This window comes from Anomaloglossus baeobatrachus, chromosome 3 (assembly GCF_048569485.1).
Source record: "Anomaloglossus baeobatrachus isolate aAnoBae1 chromosome 3, aAnoBae1.hap1, whole genome shotgun sequence".
NCBI lineage: Eukaryota > Metazoa > Chordata > Amphibia > Anura > Aromobatidae > Anomaloglossus > Anomaloglossus baeobatrachus.
Window position 1 is genome coordinate 666,736,408 of NC_134355.1, and position 22,010 is coordinate 666,758,417.

A 22,010-nucleotide genomic window follows, 5' to 3' on the forward strand; every position below is an offset into this window, starting at 1 on the left:
ACTTAGCTGTGTGTGTGTCTGGGATTGGCTGACATGCTGGCCCGCCCCACAAGACGCGCGCGCTTAGGGAAGGAAGACAAGGAAAAAAAAAAAAATGGCCATTATAGAAACAGCAGTGATCTGAAGGCGCTGTTCCCGCACACTATACACTGAAATGTCATAATAGTGTGATTCACAGAGTGACTTACACTATTACAGCGGAAACCAAGCTAGGAATTAGCTGTTTTTTTGCTGCTAGAACCGTTCTCGAACGTTTCTAGAACTATCGAGCTTTTGCAAAAAGCTCGATTTCTAGTTCGATCTAGAACAGGCCCCAAAATCACTCGAGCCTAGAACTTGAGAACCGCGAACCGCGCTCAACTCTACTCTTTAGCACAAAGTGGCGAATGTAAATGTCTAGATAAGATAAAAATTCAAAGATTGGAGGCTTGTTTTAATTGGAGAAGAGTTTTGTATCTAAAGAATTTAAACCTTTATCCATTATCTTCAGTATTCTTTATAAGTGGAATTGAAAAAAACTGATGGTGTCTGATGCGAAAGTCCTATATAATACCCATGAGATAATAAAGAGTAAGAAATGATCTAATATATGATTTATTATTATCCTTTAGAGCATTTTTGTAGAATTCAAAGTTCGCTAGGGCTCCCCTTTCTAGAAAAGACTAGGAAGGCAACCCAGTTTTGTGAACTTTTAAAATGCTGCTTTTCCATCCTGTTTTGAAGTTCTTTCTTCATGTAGATTTGTTATGTGTGTCTAGAACACAGAGAGAGTCGAGAAAATGCTAACACTGAGTTTTTCTCTGCTGGTTCTAAAATTATTGAACATCTTGATGTTATATTTTAGAATACCTGAATTTCCAAATGTAAATCAGATTTTAAAATGATCAAAGAATGTAGAGGAAGCTGCTAAAAAACACTCTTTAGCACAAAGTGGTGAATGTAAATGTCTAGATAAGATAAAGATTCAAAGATTGGAGGCTTGTTTTAATTGGAGAAGAGTTTTGTATCTAAAGAATTTAAACCTTTATCCATTATCTTCAGTACTGTTTAAAAGTGGAATTGAAAAAAACGGAAATATTTTCCAAAAAAGTTTATTTGCCTCCTGAAATCATAATGTATGCCATAAAATATGTCCAGAAAATTGGCTTGAAATTTTTGTCTTTACTAAAATGTAAATATTTTGTGAAAATCTGCTCTCAAATCTTGAAAGATTGCTTTTAGAGTGATTTCCATTTTTACTATTCTTTCTCTTATTAGTTTTAGCCACAATGAAGTTCCAAACAATTTTTTTTCAGTTTCAGGCTCTGTGGTGCAATGGATAGCGCATTGGACTTCTAGGAAAGTGTAGGCATTCCAAGGTTGTGGGTTCGAGTCCCGCCAGAGTCAGCTTTTGTTTGGTGTCTGATGCGAAAGTCCTATATAATACCCATAAGATAATAAAGAGTAAGAAATGATCTAATATATGATTTATTATTATCCTTTAGAGCATTTTTGTAGAATTCAAAGTTCGCTAGGGCTCCCCTTTCTAGAAAAGACAAAGAAGGCAACCCAGTTTTGTGAACTTTTAAAATGCTGCTTTTCCATCCTGTTTTGAAATTCATTCTTCATGTAGATTTGTTATGTGTGTCTAGAACACAGAGAGAGTCGAGAAAATGCTAACGCTGAGTTTTTCTCTGCTGGTTCTAAAATTATTGAACATCTTGATGTTATATTTTAGAATACCTGAATTTCCAAATGTAAATCAGATTTTAAAATGATCAAAGAAAAGAATGTAGAGGAAGCTGCTAAAAAAACACTCTTTAGCACAAAGTGGCGAATTTAAATGTCTAGATAAGATAAAGATTCAAAGATTGGAGGCTTGTTTTAATTGGAGAAGAGTTTTGTATCTAAAGAATTTAAACCTTTATCCATTATCTTCAGTATTCTTTAAAAGTGGAATTGAAAAAAACGGAAATATTTTCCAAAAAAGTTTATTTGCCTCCTGAAATCACAATGTATGCCATAAGATATGTCCAGAAAATTGGCTTCAAATTTTTGTCTTTACTAAAATGTAAATATTTTGTGAAAATCTGCTCTCAAATCTTGAAAGATTGCTTTTAGAGTGATTTCCATTTTTACTATTCTTTCTCTTATTAGTTTTAGCCACAATGAAGTTCCAAACAATTTTTTTCAGTTTCAGGCTCTGTGGCGCAATGGATAGCGCATTGGACTTCTAGGAAAGTGTAGGCATTCAAAGGTTGTGGGTTCGAGTCCCGCCAGAGTCAGCTTTTGTTTTGTGTCTGATGCGAAAGTCCTATATAATACCCATAAGATAATAAAGAGTAAGAAATGATCTAATATATGATTTATTATTATCCTTTAGAGCATTTTTGTAGAATTCAAAAATCGCTAGGGCTCCCCTTTCTAGAAAAGACTAAGAAGGCAACCCAGTTTTGTGAACTTTTAAAATGCTGCTTTTCCATCCTGTTTTGAAATTCATTCTTCATGTAGATTTGTTATGTGTGTCTAGAACACAGAGAGAGTCGAGAAAATGCTAACGCTGAGTTTTTCTCTGCTGGTTCTAAAATTATTGAACATCTTGATGTTATATTTTAGAATACCTGAATTTCCAAATGTAAATCAGATTTTCGTTTAATATTTCTTTATTATTTCAAAAGTTTTCATATAACAGAAGATAAGAAATGTATAAGGGTCTTTCATGTTACCCAATGTTACAGCATATGAAGATTATAAAATAACCTATGTCTTTAAGTCTCGTAAAACGTATGGTACTATGAAATGTATCGCAAATCATGTGGAAGGTAAAATCTGTATAACATCCTATAGAACATCTTAATTTTAACATGTAATAATCTTCTATCTTTATATTTATTCCGTGTAAAGTGTTAAAGGCAACTTCCTTCTGTATAGTCTGGTTCAATAGGTATGAAAACATGACCCTATGTATATCAATTAGGTGAGAAAGAGATATAGAGAGAGGGAGAGAAAGATAGGTAGAGAAAAAGGGAAGGAGGGGAAGACATGAGGAAATGAGGGGGAGGAGGAGAAGGTCTGTATTGTGATGCCGCCCAACTTCTGTGTCCGAGAGCCCATCCCGGCTTCTTGAATATTTATTCTGATAGAGCGCCTGTGAGTAACCAGGTTTGGAATTGCTGTGTTTCTCTATACTGAAGCCACGGGTACCAAACCGAGAAACACAAGGAGTCTTTCCCTTCGTCAAACGCTCTCAACTCCTCCAGACGCCGCAGGCCATCCATAGCCTCTACCCAGTCTGCTCTCCTCAATGTACAGGGGGATCTCCAATGCCTTGGTATGATTTGCCTCATTGAAATCATAAAGTACGAGAGCAAGCCTTTCTTCGCCTTGGAGACTGCCCCTGTATACATTGATAAGAGGGCCACTTCCGGTGAGGGTGTCACTTCCGTGTGATGTAAATGGTTATAGAGAGCAAAGACATCTTTCCAAAGACCCTGTATCCCTGGGCAGGTCCACCAGATATGTAGCATTGTGCCCACTGAGGTCTTGCACCTCCAACAGGCGTCAGATACCTCTGGGAACATTTTATGTAGTCTGGCGGGTGTCCTATACCACCGTGAGAGGATTTTATAATTGAGTTCCTGCATTCTACAAGAAATGGTAGATTTATGTGTTAGGTTAAATGACTTACACCATTGTGCCTTGGGAAAAGTCTGGCACAATTCTGTTTGCCAATGTCTAACGTAGTCAGGCAAGTCGTCTCCTCCATCCCCCTCGGGCACTGCTATGTTGTAGATTATTGAGACTATGTGAGGGGGTGTTTCTCTAAGGAAGCATAGTTTTTCAAATGGAGTCAGATCCTTATGTATCTCAGATCCCGGAGCCAGAGAATCTATGAAACTACGTAGTTGTAGATATTGGAACCAGTAGCCTGGTTCCCGTGGCCGGTCTCCAAGCAGGGATATCAGTGGTTTGCATCCCTGTTGGGTAATTACGTCTTTAACTCGTGGAATCCTTCCCATTGGCATTGAAATCAGTCTGGGATAAGGTTCGTGAAACCAGCATTGAAACGCGGGGTTGCCCACCAGAGGCGTCATAGGACCCGGTTCTCCTGTCAATCTATATCGTCTATTGGCTGTCCTCCACGCTGTAGCCAGGGACAAGAGGATCGGGGAAACTCCCAGGGTCCCAAGGTTAGTTCTAGATGACAACCAGAAGATTCCGTGTGCCATATTCGGGCATAGGTCACATTCAATCTCCACCCACAATTTTCTGTCTTTACTGTGCAGGAGATCCAATATGCAACCACCCACCGCTGCTGCGTGATAAGCTTTAAGATCCGGGAGCCCCGCCCCTCCGTCCCAGCGAGATTTAATCAGCATTGAGTATTTCAGTCGGGGTTTGGTGCCACGCCATATAAAATTGCTGATCATCTTCTTTAACTTGAGGAAGACATTTTCTCCTAGGTTCAGTGGGATAGTTTGAAACAGGTATAGTATTTTAGGTAGGACATCCATTTTAATTGTATTGACCCTGCTGAACCAGGAAATGGGGAGGTTATGCCATGCTATGAGGTCTTTGTGGATATTTTTTAAAAGGTCTGGGAAATTGTAATTATATAGATCTTGGTGGTTGGGAGAAACCCTGATCCCCAGATATTTAATGTAATTGCTGGCCCACTTAAAGGGGAAGGCGGGTTTGAGAGTATTCTCTTCTACGGATGGTAGCTATACATTTAAGATCTCTGTTTTTTGTAGGTTTACTTTAAAATTGGAGAGTCTGCCAAAGATCTCAAACTCCTGCAGTATGTTGGGCAAACTAGTCTTCGGCTGTTTCACATATATCAAGAGATCATCTGCAAATAGTGCTAATTTATGAGATGTTTGTCCTATCTGTATCCCTTTTATCGAAGGGTTTTCCCTGAGTGCATTTGCTAGGGATTCCATTACCAGGATGTATAGGTATGGCGATAGGGGGCATCCCTGTCTGGTACCGTTTCTAATATTAAATGGAGCTGACAGGCGTCCGTTCACGCCCACTTGTGCCGTTGGTTCTTGATATAATGCTTTTATCCATTGTAGTAAGCGCGAACGGACGCCGATTGCCTGCATCGTGGCTTCTAAAAAAAAACCAATGGACTCTGTCAAATGCCTTTTCAGCATCTACTGTCAAGAGGCACATTGGGATTTGACGCTGACGTGCCTGGGCCACTAGGGACAGGGTTCTAATAGTGTTGTCCCGTGCCTCCCTCCCTGGGACAAATCCCACCTGGTCTTTGTGGATTAGTTTGGGTATGAGGGGGCCTAGTCTCAGGGCTATCATTTTAGAGTACAATTTAATATCCACATTTATTAGTGAGATAGGTCTGTAATTAGAGCAGGTCAGTGGGTCCCTGCCAGGCTTGGGGATTACAGTTATTCGGGCTTGGAGTGTCTGTTTAGGGAACTGGCATGTGTTGGTTATGGAATTGAAGGCTTTCAGCATTATAGGGCTGCAGGCCCCTCCACATATTTTGTAAAACCGGGGGGTGAACCCATCAGGACCAGGGCTTTTACCCACTTTAAGGGTTTTAATGGCATCGCTTAGCTCTGTGTCTGAGAAATCCTCGTCTATGTCTTCAGCTACCGCATCTTCAAGGGGGTCTGGGGCATATTTGTTTAAGTATTCCCAAATGTCGCGATGTCTCGCATCAGGTGATGGGGTATGTGGGGATGGGATGTTCTAAAGTTTTGTATAGTAGTTTCTGAATTCTTCTAATATGTCAGGGGTGGAATGTATCTGGGTACCTGTCTGTGAGTTTAACGCTAATATTGGGGTTTGTGCCTGTCTCGGGTGAAGGGTCCTGGCTAACAATCGTCCACTTTTATCTCCAAACTCAAAGATATTCCTACGAAATTTATCTCTGATACACAGTGATTTTCGGTCAAGGATAGATAATATTTGGTGGCGGATAGTAGAAATTTCCGTTTTAATGGTGTCACTGGATTTGGTTTTGTTTATCGTTTCTTTATGGCCTAGTTGTGCTAACAGTTCTTTTAGTTCCCTTGCACTTTCTTTTTTAATTCTGGATCCATGGGATATGCAGACCCCCCTGATCATACATTTCAACGCTTCCCATTTGACCGGGGCAGGTGTGGGATCTGCCATATGATCTATTTTGAAGTTTGCAATGGTTTTATGAATATCCTCCAGGCATTGCTCATTCTTGAGCAGGTTGTCGTTCAGTCTCCATGTGTGTCCCACCCCCCCCATATCTCTCACCCCAATTTCCCCATATACTGGTGCGTGGTCCGACCAGAGAAAAACATCCATTGAACAACCCAGGGATTTGTCTAGCATGTCGTGGGATATGAAAATGTGGTCTAGTCTGGTGTAGCTATTATGAACTGTGGAATGAAAACTGTAGTCTCTGACTCCGGGATGTAAGACCCTCCAAAGATCGACTAGTTTAAGGGATGTTAGTTCTCGTTTTAATCTGCGTAGTGCCGAGGAAGGGATTGCAGACCTACCAGAGGACGAATCCATGGCTGGATCCAGCACAAGGTTGAAGTCTCCTCCCAAGATGATACAGGTGCCACCCGCAAACTCTGCCAGCTTCTCCAGAGTCTCCACTCCAAAGGATACCTGGTCCTGATTTGGGAAATAGATGTTAGCGATTGTATAAGTATTATTCAGGAAAGATATTTTAAGAAATAGCCAGCGTCCCTCCGGGCTAGTGAGCGTGTCGAGAACTGTTGGCTGGAATGTCTTGTGAAAAGCAATGGAAACCCCACATGCCTTCTTGTTGGGGTGTGGGCCATGGAACCATGTCGGGTAATTCTTGGTTTTACAGTTGGGAGTGTTGGAGGCTATGAAGTGTGTCTCTTAAAATAGGGCTATTTTATCTCCCTTCCTGTGCAGGCAATATAGGATCTGACTTCTCTTTTCGGGTTTATTTAAGCCTTTAGTATTGTAAGTGCAAAAGGTGAGGTGCGACATCACAGAAAAGGGTAGGCAGGATATAGGGAAAACCAAGGGGAGAAGAGAAATAGCAGAGATAAGATAGTGGTGAAAGGTAAAATTAGATAAGCTAAGTAGGACTAGGGTGCCTACTGATCTTAGGTATCTACTGGTAGACTATTGTCTAATGTGGCACTCTGCCACGTCCCTAATAGAGGTGCGGGAAAGCCTACGGTCTTTCAGGAACTCCCCTCTGCGGCGAACGCCCACAAGTAATATGAATAACAATCAACGTATACAGTCTAGTAGTGATTAATCACTTTTCCATTCCCCTCCCCCACACCCCCAATTACTTGGTGTGTTTTGGGTATGGATCGCACATCGGCAGGAGAACACGAGGCTATCAACTCAATATAAAATGCCATTAAACCAGAGCTCAGTATCAGATCCAGATGTAAAGAATGAAAGGGGGAGCAACAGATTGAGTGAGACAATAAAAAAAAAAAAAAAAATATGAAGTGGTGTAGGGCAAAGGACCAGGGAGGAGGACGTGGGGAGAAGTGGGAGGACGGAGTGTAGGAGGCGTATGGAGGGGTGTATGTAGAGAGCATGTCTAAGAGGGGAGGAGAGGAAGGGGGTAGAAATTAGTGTAGGGCATGTGTCCTTTGTAAGTATGTGTGCTGGGGAGGGAAGATGGGTTGAGTAGAGTTAGTTTGTAGGAAGTAGTGCGCTCATAGAAGGTGTGTGAAGAGGAAGACACAAGGTGGGAATGATACGAAGGAAGAGGTATAAGGGGAGGGGAGAGGGGGCGAGTGGAGGGGAGTAGGGAGAGAGAGAAGGAAAGAGAAGAAAAGAAGAAAAAAAAAAAAAAAAAAGGGGGGGGACTAGGAAAGTAAGCGTGAGGAGAGAAGATACTGATACATGACGCTCTATGAACAGGTAAGCAGTCCAATACAATCAATTTATATCTCGCCTCCTGGTTTTCCAAGAAGTTTTTGTCCTTTTCTTTGGATGGTCAGCGATATTCAGCGGTGTATATCACGGGGGGATCCTCCACCCCTTCTCTTCTGGACTTGTCGCCAGTGCTCTCTTGGTGGTAAGGGTGCAGGGCCTCCCGGGGTTGGCCAATCTGGCAGGCTGATCATAGGCAGTTCAAAAGTCCCTAGGAAGTTAAGCAGGTCTCCCAAGGACCGGAAGACCGCCGACTTCCCATTTTTCTTTGCTGTGAGTTGGAACGGATATCCCCAGTGATATGGAACATCCTTATCTTTGAGGGATTGGAGTAGTGGTCTTAAGGCCTTGCGTAGTTGCAGTGTCCTCCGTGCTAGGTCTGGTAGGACAATCAGAGGTGTCCCTTTATATGTACCCACTCCTTTCTCTCTGCATCTTTGTAGTATGGCCTCCTTTTCTTTATAGAAGTGGACCCGACATATCACATCTCTTGGTCTGGCCGGATGAGGAGATTTGGGGCCTAGCGATCTGTGGATGCGGTCCAGTTCTATGCGTTGTTCTGGGTCACGTTGGAGGAGACGGGTAAAGAATTTTTGTGCCCATTCATCCAGCTGTGGTGGTGCCACTGCTTCTGTGAGGCCTCTAATCCTTAAGTTATTACGGCGATGTCTGTTTTCAATATCGTCTAAGTGGGTCAGAATGTCCTGTATCTGGGCCGTGTGCGCTGATAGGACTTGTTGATGTGATTCTATATGGGAAAATACCTGTTCCTGCACCTGCTACACGCTGGCCAATTTGTTTGATCTCTGACTGTATAGCAGCCATGTCTTGCTTATGGGATTCCCTCAATTTCCCCAGCAAAGAGTCCATTTCCTGCCTGGTTGGAATTGATCTGATATGGCTTTCCAATCCCAATCTTCTTCTTGCTCCTGTGTCTGGTCTGATTTATTCTTCTCTCCCTTGTTTCTGCGGGTGGAGGTGTTGGAGGTGGGGAGTCTTTGTTCTTTAGGTGATTTGTGCTGTTGTTGTGGTATTACAGGCTCCTCTCCGGGTGTCACAGATCTGCTTCCCATGGCTGCTGGGGGCTGCTGTATCACAGAGCTGGGGCCCTGCTCTGCCTGCAGTTCATCTGGCAGTCGCTTTTGTGGCTGGGACAGGGGGTTTTCAACACTCCCTTCTGTAGTGTCCTGCTTTGCCTTATCTATGTTTATAGCTGAGCTGGCTGCTGTTATGTGAGGAGACAATGAGGTCGCTCCACTGCATGTTTGCTGAGCGTTATCTCCTGCCTCAGTGTCTGCCAGCGCCATGTTGGAGAGAGCAGAGGTATCAGGCTGGGAGGCTAAGGTCCCGAAAAAGCGGGTGATATCTGTACCTTCCCCCTCTGGAGTCTGTACACTCGTCGCCCGTCCTCTCCTGCGTGCCATTACTGATCCTGGACCCGGTGAGTGCCTTTGAAGTGTGAGAATTCACCGATGGTGTGTGGGAGCTCCTTCTTACAGCATCTCAATGTGCCATCGGCTAGCTCCGCCCCCCCCCATAAATCAGATTTTAAAATGATCAAAGAAAAGAATGTAGAGGAAGCTGCTAAAAAAACACTCTTTAGCACAAAGTGGCGAATGTAAATGTCTAGATAAGATAAAGATTCAAAGATTGGAGGCTTGTTTTAATTGGAGAAGAGTTTTGTATCTAAAGAATTTAAACCTTTATCCATTATCTTCAGTATTCTTTAAAAGTGGAATTGAAAAAAACGGAAATATTTTCCAAAAAAGTTTATTTGCCTCCTGAAATCATAATGTATGCCATAAGATATGTCCAGAAAATTGGCTTGAAATTTTTGTCTTTACTAAAATGTAAATATTTTCTGAAAATTTGCTCTCAAATCTTGAAAGATTGCTTTTAGAGTGATTTCCATTTTTACTATTCTTTCTCTTATTAGTTTTAGCCACACTGAAGTTCCAAACAATTTTTTTCAGTTTCAGGCTCTGTGGCGCAATGGATAGCGCATTGGACTTCTAGGAAAGTGTAGGCATTCAAATCTTGTGGGTTCGAGTCCCGCCAGAGTCAGCTTTTGTTTGGTGTCTGATGCGAAAGTCCTATATAATACCCATGAGATAATAAAGAGTAAGAAATGATCTAATATATGATTTATTATTATCCTTTAGAGCATTTTTGTAGAATTCAAAGTTCGCTAGGGCTCCCCTTTCTAGAAAAGACTAAGAAGGCAACCCAGTTTTGTGAACTTTTAAAATGCTGCTTTTCCATCCTGTTTTTAAATTCATTCTTCATGTATATTTGTTATGTGTGTCTAGAACACAGAAAGAGTCGAGAAAATGCTAACGCTGAGTTTTTCTCTGCTGGTTCTAAAATTATTGAACATCTTGATGTTATATTTTAGAATACCTGAATTTCCAAATGTAAATCAGATTTTAAAATGATCAAAGAAAAGAATGTAGAGGAAGCTGCTAAAAAAACACTCTTTAGCACAAAGTGACGAATGTAAATGTCTAGATAAGATAAAGATTCAAAGATTGGAGGCTTGTTTTAATTGGAGAAGAGTTTTGTATCTAAAGAATTTAAACCTTTATCCATTATCTTCAGTATTTTTTAAAAGTGGAATTAAAAAAAAGGAAATATTTTCCAAAAAAGTTTATTTGCCTCCTGAAATCATAATGTATGCCATAAGATATGTCCAGAAAATTGGCTTGAAATTTTTGTCTTTACTAAAATGTAAATATTTTGTGAAAATCTGCTCTCAAATATTGAAAGATTGTTTTTAGAGTGATTTCCATCTTTACTATTCTTTGTTTTATTAGTTTTAGCCACACTGAAGTTCCAAACAATTTTTTTCAGTTTATGGCTCTGTGGCGCAATGGATAGCGCATTGGACTTCTAGGAAAGTGTAAGAATTCAAAGGTTGTGGGTTCGAGTCCCGCCAGAGTCAGCTTTTGTTTGGTGTCTGATGCGAAAGTCCTATATAATACCCACAAGATAATAAAGAGTAAGAAATGATCTAATATATGATTTATAATTATCCTTTAGAGCATTTTTGTAGAATTCAAAAATCGCTAGAGCTCCCCTTTCTAGAAAAGACTAAGAAGGCAACCCAGTTTTGTGAACTTTTAAAATGCTGCTTTTCCATCCTGTTTTTAAATTCATTCTTCATGTATATTTGTTATGTGTGTCTAGAACACAGAAAGAGTCGAGAAAATGCTAACGCTGAGTTTTTCTCTGCTGGTTCTAAAATTATTGAACATCTAGATGTTATATTTTAGAATACCTGAATTTCCAAATGTAAATCAGATTTTAAAATGATCAAAGAAAAGAATGTAGAGGAAGCTGCTAGAAAAACACTCTTTAGCACAAAGTGACGAATGTAAATGTCTAGATAAGATAAAGATTCAAAGATTGGAGGCTTGTTTTAATTGGAGAAGAGTTTTGTATCTAAAGAATTTAAACCTTTATCCATTATCTTCAGTATTTTTTAAAAGTGGAATTAAAAAAAAGGAAATATTTTCCAAAAAAGTTTATTTGCCTCCTGAAATCATAATGTATGCCATAAGATATGTCCAGAAAATTGGCTTGAAATTTTTGTCTTTACTAAAATGTAAATATTTTGTGAAAATCTGCTCTCAAATATTGAAAGATTGTTTTTAGAGTGATTTCCATCTTTACTATTCTTTGTTTTATTAGTTTTAGCCACACTGAAGTTCCAAACAATTTTTTTCAGTTTATGGCTCTGTGGCGCAATGGATAGCGCATTGGACTTCTAGGAAAGTGTAAGCATTCAAAGGTTGTGGGTTCGAGTCCCGCCAGAGTCAGCTTTTGTTTGGTGTCTGATGCGAAAGTCCTATATAATACCCACAAGATAATAAAGAGTAAGAAATGATCTAATATATAATTTATAATTATCCTTTAGAGCATTTTTGTAGAATTCTAAAATCGCTAGGGCTCCCCTTTCTAGAAAAGACTAAGAAGGCAACCCAGTTTTGTGAACTTTTAAAATGCTGCTTTTCCATCCTGTTTTTAAATTCATTCTTCATGTAGATTTGTTATGTGTGTCTAGAACACAGAAAGAGTCGAGAAAATGCTAACGCTGAGTTTTTCTCTGCTGGTTCTAAAATTATTGAACATCTTGATGTTATATTTTAGAATACCTGAATTTCCAAATGTAAATCAGATTTTAAAATGATCAAAGAATGTAAAGGAAGCTGCTAAAAAAACACTCTTTAGCACAAAGTGGCGAATGTAAATGTCTAGATAAGATAAAGATTCAAAGATTGGAGGCTTGTTTTAATTGGAGAAGAGTTTTGTATCTAAAGAATTTAAACCTTTATCCATTATCTTCAGTAATGTTTAAAAGTGGAATTGAAAAAAACGGAAATATTTTCCAAAAAAGTTTATTTGCCTCCTGAAATCATAATGTATGCCATAAAATATGTCCAGAAAATTGGCTTGAAATTTTTGTCTTTACTAAAATGTAAATATTTTGTGAAAATCTGCTCTCAAATCTTGAAAGATTGCTTTTAGAGTGATTTCCATCTTTACTATTCTTTGTCTTATTAGTTTTAACCACACTGAAGTTCCAAACAAATTTTTTCCGTTTCAGGCACTGTGGCGCAATGGATAGCGCATTGGACTTCTAGGAAAGTCTAGGCATTCAGGGGTTGTGGGTTCGACTCCTGCCAGAGTCAGCTTTTGTTTGGTGTCTGATGCAAAAGTCCTATATAATACCCATAAGATAATAAAGAGTAAGAAATGATCTAATATATGATTTATTATTATCCTTTAGAGCATTTTTGTAGAATTCAAAGTTCGCTAGGGCTCCCCTTTCTAGAAAAGACTAAAAAGGCAACCCAGTTTTGTAAACTTTTAAAATGCTGCTTTTCCATTATGTTTTGAAATTCTTTCTTCATGTAGATTTGTTATGTGTGTCTAGAACACAGAGAGAGACGAGAAAATGCTAACGCTGAGTTTTTCTCTGCTGGTTCTAAAATTATTGAACATCTTGATGTTATATTTTAGAATACCTGAATTTCCAAATGTAAATCAGATTTTAAAATGATCAAAGAAAAGAATGTAGAGGAAGCTGCTAAAAACCACTCTTTAGCACAAAGTGGCGAATGTAAATGTCTAGATAAGATAAATATTCAAAGATTGGAGGCTTGTTTTAATTGGAGAAGAGTTTTGTATCTAAAGAATTTAAACCTTTATCCATTATCTTCAGTATTCTTTAAAAGTGGAATTGAAAAAAACGGAAATATTTTCCAAAAAAGTTTATTTGCCTCCTGAAATCATAATGTATGCCATAAGATATGTCCAGAAAATTGGCTTGAAATTTTTGTCTTTACTAAAATGTAAATATTTTGTGAAAATCTGCTCTCAAATCTTGAAAGATTGCTTTTAGAGTGATTATCATCTTTACTATTCTTTGTCTTATTAGTTTTAACCACACTGAAGTTCCAAACAAATTTTTTCAGTTTCAGGCTCTGTAGCGGAATGGCTAGTGCATTGGACTTCTAGGAATGTGTGGGCATTCAAAGGTTGTGGGTTCGAGTCCCGCCAGAGTCAGCTTTTGTTTGGTGTCTGATGCGAAAGTCCTATATAATACCCATAAGATAATAAAGAGTGAGAAATGATCTAATATATGATTTTATATTATCCTTTAGAGCATTTTTGTAGAATTCAAAGTTCGCTAGGGCTCCCCTTTCTAGAAGAAACTAAGAAGGCAACCCAGTTTTGTGAACTTTTAAAATGCTGCTTTTCCATCCTGTTTTGAAATTCTTTCTTCATGTAGATTTGTTATGTGTGTCAAGAACACAGAGAGAGACGAGAAAATGCTAACGCTGAGTTTTTCTCTGCTGGTTCTAAAATTATTGAACATCTTGATGTTATATTTTAGAATACCTGAATTTCCAAATGTAAATCAGATTTTAAAATGATCAAAGAATGTAGAGGAAGCTGCTAAAAAAACACTCTTTAGCACAAAGTGGCGAATGTAAATGTCTGGATAAGATAAAGATTCAAAGATTGGAGGCTTGTTTTAATTGGAGAAGAGTTTTGTATCTAAAGAATTTAAACCTTTATCCATTATCTTCAGTACTCTTTAAAAGTGGAATTGAAAAAAACGGAAATATTTTCCAAAAAAGTTTATTTGCCTCCTGAAATCATAATGTATGCCATAAAATATGTCCAGAAAATTGGCTTGAAATTTTTGTCTTTACTAAAATGTAAATATTTTGTGAAAATCTGCTCTCAAATCTTGAAAGATTGCTTTTAGAGTGATTTCCATCTTTACTATTCTTTGTCTTATTAGTTTTAACCACACTGAAGTTCCAAACAAATTTTTTCCGTTTCAGGCACTGTGGCGCAATGGATAGCGCATTGGACTTCTAGGAAAGTCTAGGCATTCAGGGGTTGTGGGTTCGACTCCTGCCAGAGTCAGCTTTTGTTTGGTGTCTGATGCAAAAGTCCTATATAATACCCATAAGATAATAAAGAGTAAGAAATGATCTAATATATGATTTATTATTATCCTTTAGAGCATTTTTGTAGAATTCAAAGTTCGCTAGGGCTCCCCTTTCTAGAAAAGACTAAAAAGGCAACCCAGTTTTGTGAACTTTTAAAATGCTGCTTTTCCATTATGTTTTGAAATTCTTTCTTCATGTAGATTTGTTATGTGTGTCTAGAACACAGAGAGAGACGAGAAAATGCTAACGCTGAGTTTTTCTCTGCTGGTTCTAAAATTATTGAACATCTTGATGTTATATTTTAGAATACCTGAATTTCCAAATGTAAATCAGATTTTAAAATGATCAAAGAAAAGAATGTAGAGGAAGCTGCTAAAAAAACACTCTTTAGCACAAAGTGACGAATGTAAATGTCTAGATAAGATAAAGATTCAAAGATTGGAGGCTTGTTTTAATTGGAGAAGAGTTTTGTATCTAAAGAATTTAAACCTTTATCCATTATCTTCAGTATTTTTTAAAAGTGGAATTAAAAAAAGGAAATATTTTCCAAAAAAGTTTATTTGCCTCCTGAAATCATAATGTATGCCATAAGATATGTCCAGAAAATTGGCTTGAAATTTTTGTCTTTACTAAAATGTAAATATTTTGTGAAAATCTGCTCTCAAATATTGAAAGATTGTTTTTAGAGTGATTTCCATCTTTACTATTCTTTGTTTTATTAGTTTTAGCCACACTGAAGTTCCAAACAATTTTTTTCAGTTTATGGCTCTGTGGCGCAATGGATAGCGCATTGGACTTCTAGGAAAGTGTAAGCATTCAAAGGTTGTGGGTTCGAGTCCCGCCGGAGTCAGCTTTTGTTTGGTGTCTGATGCGAAAGTCCTATATAATACCCACAAGATAATAAAGAGTAAGATATGATCTAATATATGATTTATAATTATCCTTTAGAGCATTTTTGTAGAATTCAAAAATCGCTAGAGCTCCCCTTTCTAGAAAAGACTAAGAAGGCAACCCAGTTTTGTGAACTTTTAAAATGCTGCTTTTCCATCCTGTTTTTAAATTCATTCTTCATGTATATTTGTTATGTGTGTCTAGAACACAGAAAGAGTCGAGAAAATGCTAACGCTGAGTTTTTCTCTGCTGGTTCTAAAATTATTGAACATCTTGATGTTATATTTTAGAATACCTGAATTTCCAAATGTAAATCAGATTTTAAAATGATCAAAGAAAAGAATGTAGAGGAAGCTGCTAGAAAAACACTCTTTAGCACAAAGTGACGAATGTAAATGTCTAGATAAGATAAAGATTCAAAGATTGGAGGCTTGTTTTAATTGGAGAAGAGTTTTGTATCTAAAGAATTTAAACCTTTATCCATTATCTTCAGTATTTTTTAAAAGTGGAATTAAAAAAAAGGAAATATTTTCCAAAAAAGTTTATTTGCCTCCTGAAATCATAATGTATGCCATAAGATATGTCCAGAAAATTGGCTTGAAATTTTTGTCTTTACTAAAATGTAAATATTTTGTGAAAATCTGCTCTCAAATATTGAAAGATTGTTTTTAGAGTGATTTCCATCTTTACTATTCTTTGTTTTATTAGTTTTAGCCACACTGAAGTTCCAAACAATTTTTTTTAGTTTATGGCTCTGTGGCGCAATGGATAGCGCATTGGACTTCTAGGAAAGTGTAAGCATTCAAAGGTTGTGGGTTCGAGTCCCGCCAGAGTCAGCTTTTGTTTGGTGTCTGATGCGAAAGTCCTATATAATACCCACAAGATAATAAAGAGTAAGAAATGATCTAATATATAATTTATAATTATCCTTTAGAGCATTTTTGTAGAATTCAAAAATCGCTAGGGCTCCCCTTTCTAGAAAAGACTAAGAAGGCAACCCAGTTTTGTGAACTTTTAAAATGCTGCTTTTCCATCCTGTTTTTAAATTCATTCTTCATGTAGATTTGTTATGTGTGTCTAGAACACAGAAAGAGTCGAGAAAATGCTAACGCTGAGTTTTTCTCTGCTGGTTCTAAAATTATTGAACATCTTGATGTTATATTTTAGAATACCTGAATTTCCAAATGTAAATCAGATTTTAAAATGATCAAAGAATGTAAAGGAAGCTGCTAAAAAAACACTCTTTAGCACAAAGTGGCGAATGTAAATGTCTAGATAAGATAAAGATTCAAAGATTGGAGGCTTGTTTTAATTGGAGAAGAGTTTTGTATCTAAAGAATTTAAACCTTTATCCATTATCTTCAGTAATGTTTAAAAGTGGAATTGAAAAAAACGGAAATATTTTCCAAAAAAGTTTATTTGCCTCCTGAAATCATAATGTATGCCATAAAATATGTCCAGAAAATTGGCTTGAAATTTTTGTCTTTACTAAAATGTAAATATTTTGTGAAAATCTGCTCTCAAATCTTGAAAGATTGCTTTTAGAGTGATTTCCATCTTTACTATTCTTTGTCTTATTAGTTTTAACCACACTGAAGTTCCAAACAAATTTTTTCCGTTTCAGGCACTGTGGCGCAATGGATAGCGCATTGGACTTCTAGGAAAGTCTAGGCATTCAGGGGTTGTGGGTTCGACTCCTGCCAGAGTCAGCTTTTGTTTGGTGTCTGATGCAAAAGTCCTATATAATACCCATAAGATAATAAAGAGTAAGAAATGATCTAATATATGATTTATTATTATCCTTTAGAGCATTTTTGTAGAATTCAAAGTTCGCTAGGGCTCCCCTTTCTAGAAAAGACTAAAAAGGCAACCCAGTTTTGTAAACTTTTAAAATGCTGCTTTTCCATTATGTTTTGAAATTCTTTCTTCATGTAGATTTGTTATGGGTGTCTAGAACACAGAGAGAGACGAGAAAATGCTAACGCTGAGTTTTTCTCTGCTGGTTCTAAAATTATTGAACATCTTGATGTTATATTTTAGAATACCTGAATTTCCAAATGTAAATCAGATTTTAAAATGATCAAAGAAAAGAATGTAGAGGAAGCTGCTAAAAACCACTCTTTAGCACAAAGTGGCGAATGTAAATGTCTAGATAAGATAAATATTCAAAGATTGGAGGCTTGTTTTAATTGGAGAAGAGTTTTGTATCTAAAGAATTTAAACCTTTATCCATTATCTTCAGTATTCTTTAAAAGTGGAATTGAAAAAAACGGAAATATTTTCCAAAAAAGTTTATTTGCCTCCTGAAATCATAATGTATGCCATAAGATATGTCCAGAAAATTGGCTTGAAATTTTTGTCTTTACTAAAATGTAAATATTTTGTGAAAATCTGCTCTCAAATCTTGAAAGATTGCTTTTAGAGTGATTATCATCTTTACTATTCTTTGTCTTATTAGTTTTAACCACACTGAAGTTCCAAAAAATTTTTTTCAGTTTCAGGCTCTGTGGCGGAATGGATAGCGCATTGGACTTCTAGGAATGTGTGGGCATTCAAAGGTTGTGGGTTCGAGTCCCGCCAGAGTCAGCTTTTGTTTGGTGTCTGATGCGAAAGTCCTATATAATACCCATAAGATAATAAAGAGTAAGAAATGATCTAACATATGATTTATTATTATCCTGTAGAGCATTTTTGTAGAATTCAAAGTTCGCTAGGGCTCCCCTTTCTAGAAAAGACTAAGAAGGCAACCCAGTTTTGTGAACTTTTAAAATGCTGCTTTTCCATTCTGTTTGGAAATTCTTTCTTCATGTATATTTGTTATGTGTGTCTAGAACACAGAGACAGTCGAGAAAATGCAAACGCTGAGTTTTTCTCTGCTGGTTCTAAAATTATTGAACATCTTGATGTTATATTTTAGAATACCTGAATTTCCAAATGTAAATCAGATTTTAAAATGATCAAAGAAAAGAATGTAGAGGAAGCTTCTAAAAAAACACTCTTTAGCACAAAGTGGCGAATATAAATGTCCAGAAAAGATAAATATTCAAAGATTGGAGGCTTGTTTTAATTTTAGAAGAGTTTTGTATCTAAAGAATTTAAATCTTTATCTATTATCTTCAGTATTCTTTAAAAGTGGAATTGAAAAAAACGGAAATATTTTCCAAAAAAGTTTATTTGCCTCCTGAAATCATAATGTATGCCATAAGATATGTCCAGAAAATTGGCTTGAAATTTTTGTCTTTACTAAAATGTAAATATTTTGTGAAAATCTGCTCTCAAATCTTGAAAGATTGCTTTTAGAGGGATTTCCATCTTTACTATTCTTTGTCTTATTAGTTTTAACCACACTGAAGTTCCAAACAAATTTTTTCAGTTTCAGGCTCTGTGGCGGAATGGATAGCGCATTGGACTTCTAGGAATGTGTGGGCATTCAAAGGTTGTGGGTTCGAGTCCCGCCAGAGTCAGCTTTTGTTTGGTGTCTGATGCGAAAGTCCTATATAATACCCATAAGATAATAAAGAGTAAGAAATGATCTAATATATGATTTATTATTATCCTTTAGAGCATTTTTGTAGAATTCAAAGTTCGCTAGGGCTCCCCTTTCTAGAAGAAACTAAGAAGGCAACCCAGTTTTGTGAACTTTTAAAATGCTGCTTTTCCATCCTGTTTTGAAATTCTTTCTTCATGTAGATTTGTTATGTGTGTCAAGAACACAGAGAGAGTCGAGAAAATGCTAACGCTGAGTTTTTCTCTGCTGGTTCTAAAATTATTGAACATCTTGATGTTATATTTTAGAATACCTGAATTTCCAAATGTAAATCAGATTTTAAAATGATCAAAGAATGTAGAGGAAGCTGCTAAAAAAACACTCTTTAGCACAAAGTGGCGAATGTAAATGTCTGGATAAGATAAAGATTCAAAGATTGGAGGCTTGTTTTAATTGGAGAAGAGTTTTGTATCTAAAGAATTTAAACCTTTATCCATTATCTTCAGTACTCTTTAAAAGTGGAATTGAAAAAAACGGAAATATTTTCCAAAAAAGTTTATTTGCCTCCTGAAATCATAATGTATGCCATAAGATATGTCCAGAAAATTGTCTTGAAATTTTTGTCTTTACTAAAATGTAAATATATTGTGAAAATCTGCTCTCACATCTTGAAAGATTGCTTTTAGAGTGATTTCCATCTTTAATATTCTTTGTCTTATTAGTTTTAGCCACACTGAAGTTCCAAACAAAATTTTTCAGTTTCAGGTTCCGTGGCGCAATGGATAGCGCTTTGGACTTCTAGGAAAGTGTGGGCATTCAAAGGTTGTGGGTTCGAGTGCCGCCAGAGTCAGCTTTTGTTTGTTGTCTGATGCGAAAGTCCTATATAATACCCATAAGATAATAAAGAGTAAGAAATGATCTAACATATGATTTATTATTATCCTGTAGAGCATTTTTGTAGAATTCAAAGTTCGCTAGGGCTCCCCTTTCTAGAAAAGACTAAGAAGGCAACCCAGTTTTGTGAACTTTTAAAATGCTGCTTTTCCATTCTGTTTGGAAATTCTTTCTTCATGTATATTTGTTATGTGTGTCTAGAACACAGAGACAGTCGAAAAAATGCAAACGCTGAGTTTTTCTCTGCTGGTTCTAAAATTATTGAACATCTTGATGTTATATTTTAGAATACCTGAATTTCCAAATGTAAATCAGATTTTAAAATGATCAAAGAAAAGAATGTAGAGGAAGCTTCTAAAAAAACACTCTTTAGCACAAAGTGGCGAATGTAAATGTCTAGAAAAGATAAAGATTCAAAGATTGGAGGCTTGTTTTAATTGTAGAAGAGTTTTGTATCTAAAGAATTTAAATCTTTATCCATTATCTTCAGTATTCTTTAAAAGTGGAATTGAAAAAAACGGAAATATTTTCCAAAAAAGTTTATTTGCCTCCTGAAATTATAATGTATGCCATAAGATATGTACAGAAAATTGGCTTGAAATTTTTGTCTTTACTAAAATGTAAATATTTTGTGAAAATCTGCTCTCAAATCTTGAAAGATTGCTTTTAGAGGGATTTCCATCTTTACTATTCTTTGTCTTATTAGTTTTAGCCACACTGAAGTTCCAAACAATTTTTTTCAGTTTCTGGCTCTGTGTCGCAATGGATAGCGCATTGGACTTCTAGGAAAGTGTAGGCATTCAAGGGTTGTCGGTTCGAGTCCCGCCAGAGTCAGCTTTTGTTTGGTGTCTGATGCGAAAGTCCTTTGTAATAACCATAAGATAATAAAGAGTAAGAAATGATCTAATATATGATTTATTATTATCCTTTAGAGCATTTTTGTAGAATTCAAAGTTTGCTAGGGCTCCCCTTTCTAGAAGAAACTAAGAAGGCAACCCAGTTTTGTGAACTTTTAAAATGCTGCTTTTCCATCCTGTTTTGAAATTCTTTCTTCATGTAGATTTGTTATGTGTGTCAAGAACACAGAGAGAGTCGAGAAAATGCTAACGCTGAGTTTTTCTCTGCTGGTTCTAAAATTATTGAACATCTTGATGTTATATTTTAGAATACCTGAATTTCCAAATGTAAATCAGATTTTAAAATGATAAAAGAAAAGAATGTAGAGGAAGCTGCTAAAAAAACACTCTTTAGCACAAACTGGCGAATGTAAATGTCTAGATAAGATAAAGATTCAAAGATTGGAGGCTTGTTTTAATTGGAGAAGAGTTTTGTATCTAAAGAATTTGAACCTTTATCCATTATCTTCAGTACTGTTTAAAAGTGGAATTGAAAAAAACGGAAATATTTTCCAAAAAAGTTTATTTGCATCCTGAAATCATAATGTATGCCATAAAATATGTCCAGAAAATTGGCTTGAAATTTTTGTCTTTACTAAAATGTAAATATTTTGTGAAAATCTGCTCTCAAATCTTGAAAGATTGCTTTTAGAGTGATTTCCATTTTTACTATTCTTTCTCTTATGAATTTTAGCCACACTGAAGTTCCAAACAATTTTTTTTTAGTATCTGGCTCTGTGGCGGAATGGATAGCGCATTGGACTTCTAGGAATGTGTGGGCATTCAAAGGTTGTGGGTTCGAGTCCCGCCAGAGTCAGCTTTTGTTTGGTGTCTGATGCAAAAAACCTATATAATACCCATAAGATAATAAAGAGTAAGAAATGATCTAACATATGATTTATTATTATCCTTTAGAGCATTTTTGTAGAATTCAAAGTTCGCTAGTGCTCCCCTTTCTAGAAAAGACTAAGAAGGCAACCCAGTTTTGTGAACTTTTAAAATGCTGCTTTTCCATCCTGTTTTGAAATTCTTTCTTCATGTAGATTATTTATGTGTGTCTAGAACACAGAGAGAGACGAGAAAATGCTAACGCTGAGTTTTTCCCTGCTGGTTCTAAAATTATTGAACATCTTGATGTTATATTTTAGAATACCTGAATTTCCAAATGTAAATCAGATTTTAAAATGATCAAAGAAAAGAATGTAGAGGAAGCTGCTAAAAAAACACTCTTTAGTGGAGATGAGCGAACCGGTCCCGGTTCGGCTCGAGGTCAGCTCGCCGAACGGAGGTCCCGTTCGAGTTCGGCTCGTCGAACGTTCGACGAACCGAACTCGAACTGCATAGGAAACAATGGCAGGCAATCACAAACACATAAAACACCTAGAAAACACCCTCAAAGGTGTCCAAAAGGTGACAAACAACTCAAACACATGGGAAAGTGACAAGGACATATACTCATGCGAAAACAAAACAGCTGGACAAGGAAAAAGAGGAGGACACACAGATATA

General features: G+C 36.8%; 10 non-coding genes across 10 annotated transcripts; all 10 read left to right on the forward strand.

Moving 5' to 3' along the window:
• The first annotated feature begins 1,300 nt into the window (after positions 1-1,300).
• On the forward strand, positions 1,301-1,386 carry TRNAR-UCU (transfer RNA arginine (anticodon UCU)). Its single transcript is given in 2 exon segments — positions 1,301-1,337; positions 1,352-1,386. It is a non-coding gene; the product is annotated as a tRNA-Arg (tRNA).
• Positions 1,387-2,178: 792 nt separating this feature from the next.
• Positions 2,179-2,264, forward strand: TRNAR-UCU (transfer RNA arginine (anticodon UCU)). The gene is given in 2 exon segments: positions 2,179-2,215; positions 2,229-2,264. It is a non-coding gene; the product is annotated as a tRNA-Arg (tRNA).
• Positions 2,265-9,844: 7,580 nt separating this feature from the next.
• On the forward strand, positions 9,845-9,930 carry TRNAR-UCU (transfer RNA arginine (anticodon UCU)). Its single transcript is given in 2 exon segments — positions 9,845-9,881; positions 9,895-9,930. It is a non-coding gene; the product is annotated as a tRNA-Arg (tRNA).
• A 791-nt stretch (positions 9,931-10,721) lies between these two features.
• Positions 10,722-10,807, forward strand: TRNAR-UCU (transfer RNA arginine (anticodon UCU)). The gene is given in 2 exon segments: positions 10,722-10,758; positions 10,772-10,807. It is a non-coding gene; the product is annotated as a tRNA-Arg (tRNA).
• A 791-nt stretch (positions 10,808-11,598) lies between these two features.
• On the forward strand, positions 11,599-11,684 carry TRNAR-UCU (transfer RNA arginine (anticodon UCU)). The gene is given in 2 exon segments: positions 11,599-11,635; positions 11,649-11,684. It is a non-coding gene; the product is annotated as a tRNA-Arg (tRNA).
• A 3,413-nt stretch (positions 11,685-15,097) lies between these two features.
• TRNAR-UCU (transfer RNA arginine (anticodon UCU)) lies at positions 15,098-15,183 on the forward strand. Its single transcript is given in 2 exon segments — positions 15,098-15,134; positions 15,148-15,183. It is a non-coding gene; the product is annotated as a tRNA-Arg (tRNA).
• A 791-nt stretch (positions 15,184-15,974) lies between these two features.
• Positions 15,975-16,060, forward strand: TRNAR-UCU (transfer RNA arginine (anticodon UCU)). The gene is given in 2 exon segments: positions 15,975-16,011; positions 16,025-16,060. It is a non-coding gene; the product is annotated as a tRNA-Arg (tRNA).
• A 1,664-nt stretch (positions 16,061-17,724) lies between these two features.
• TRNAR-UCU (transfer RNA arginine (anticodon UCU)) lies at positions 17,725-17,810 on the forward strand. Its single transcript is given in 2 exon segments — positions 17,725-17,761; positions 17,775-17,810. It is a non-coding gene; the product is annotated as a tRNA-Arg (tRNA).
• Positions 17,811-18,602: 792 nt separating this feature from the next.
• On the forward strand, positions 18,603-18,688 carry TRNAR-UCU (transfer RNA arginine (anticodon UCU)). Its single transcript is given in 2 exon segments — positions 18,603-18,639; positions 18,653-18,688. It is a non-coding gene; the product is annotated as a tRNA-Arg (tRNA).
• A 2,544-nt stretch (positions 18,689-21,232) lies between these two features.
• On the forward strand, positions 21,233-21,318 carry TRNAR-UCU (transfer RNA arginine (anticodon UCU)). The gene is given in 2 exon segments: positions 21,233-21,269; positions 21,283-21,318. It is a non-coding gene; the product is annotated as a tRNA-Arg (tRNA).
• The last annotated feature ends 692 nt before the right edge of the window (positions 21,319-22,010 follow it).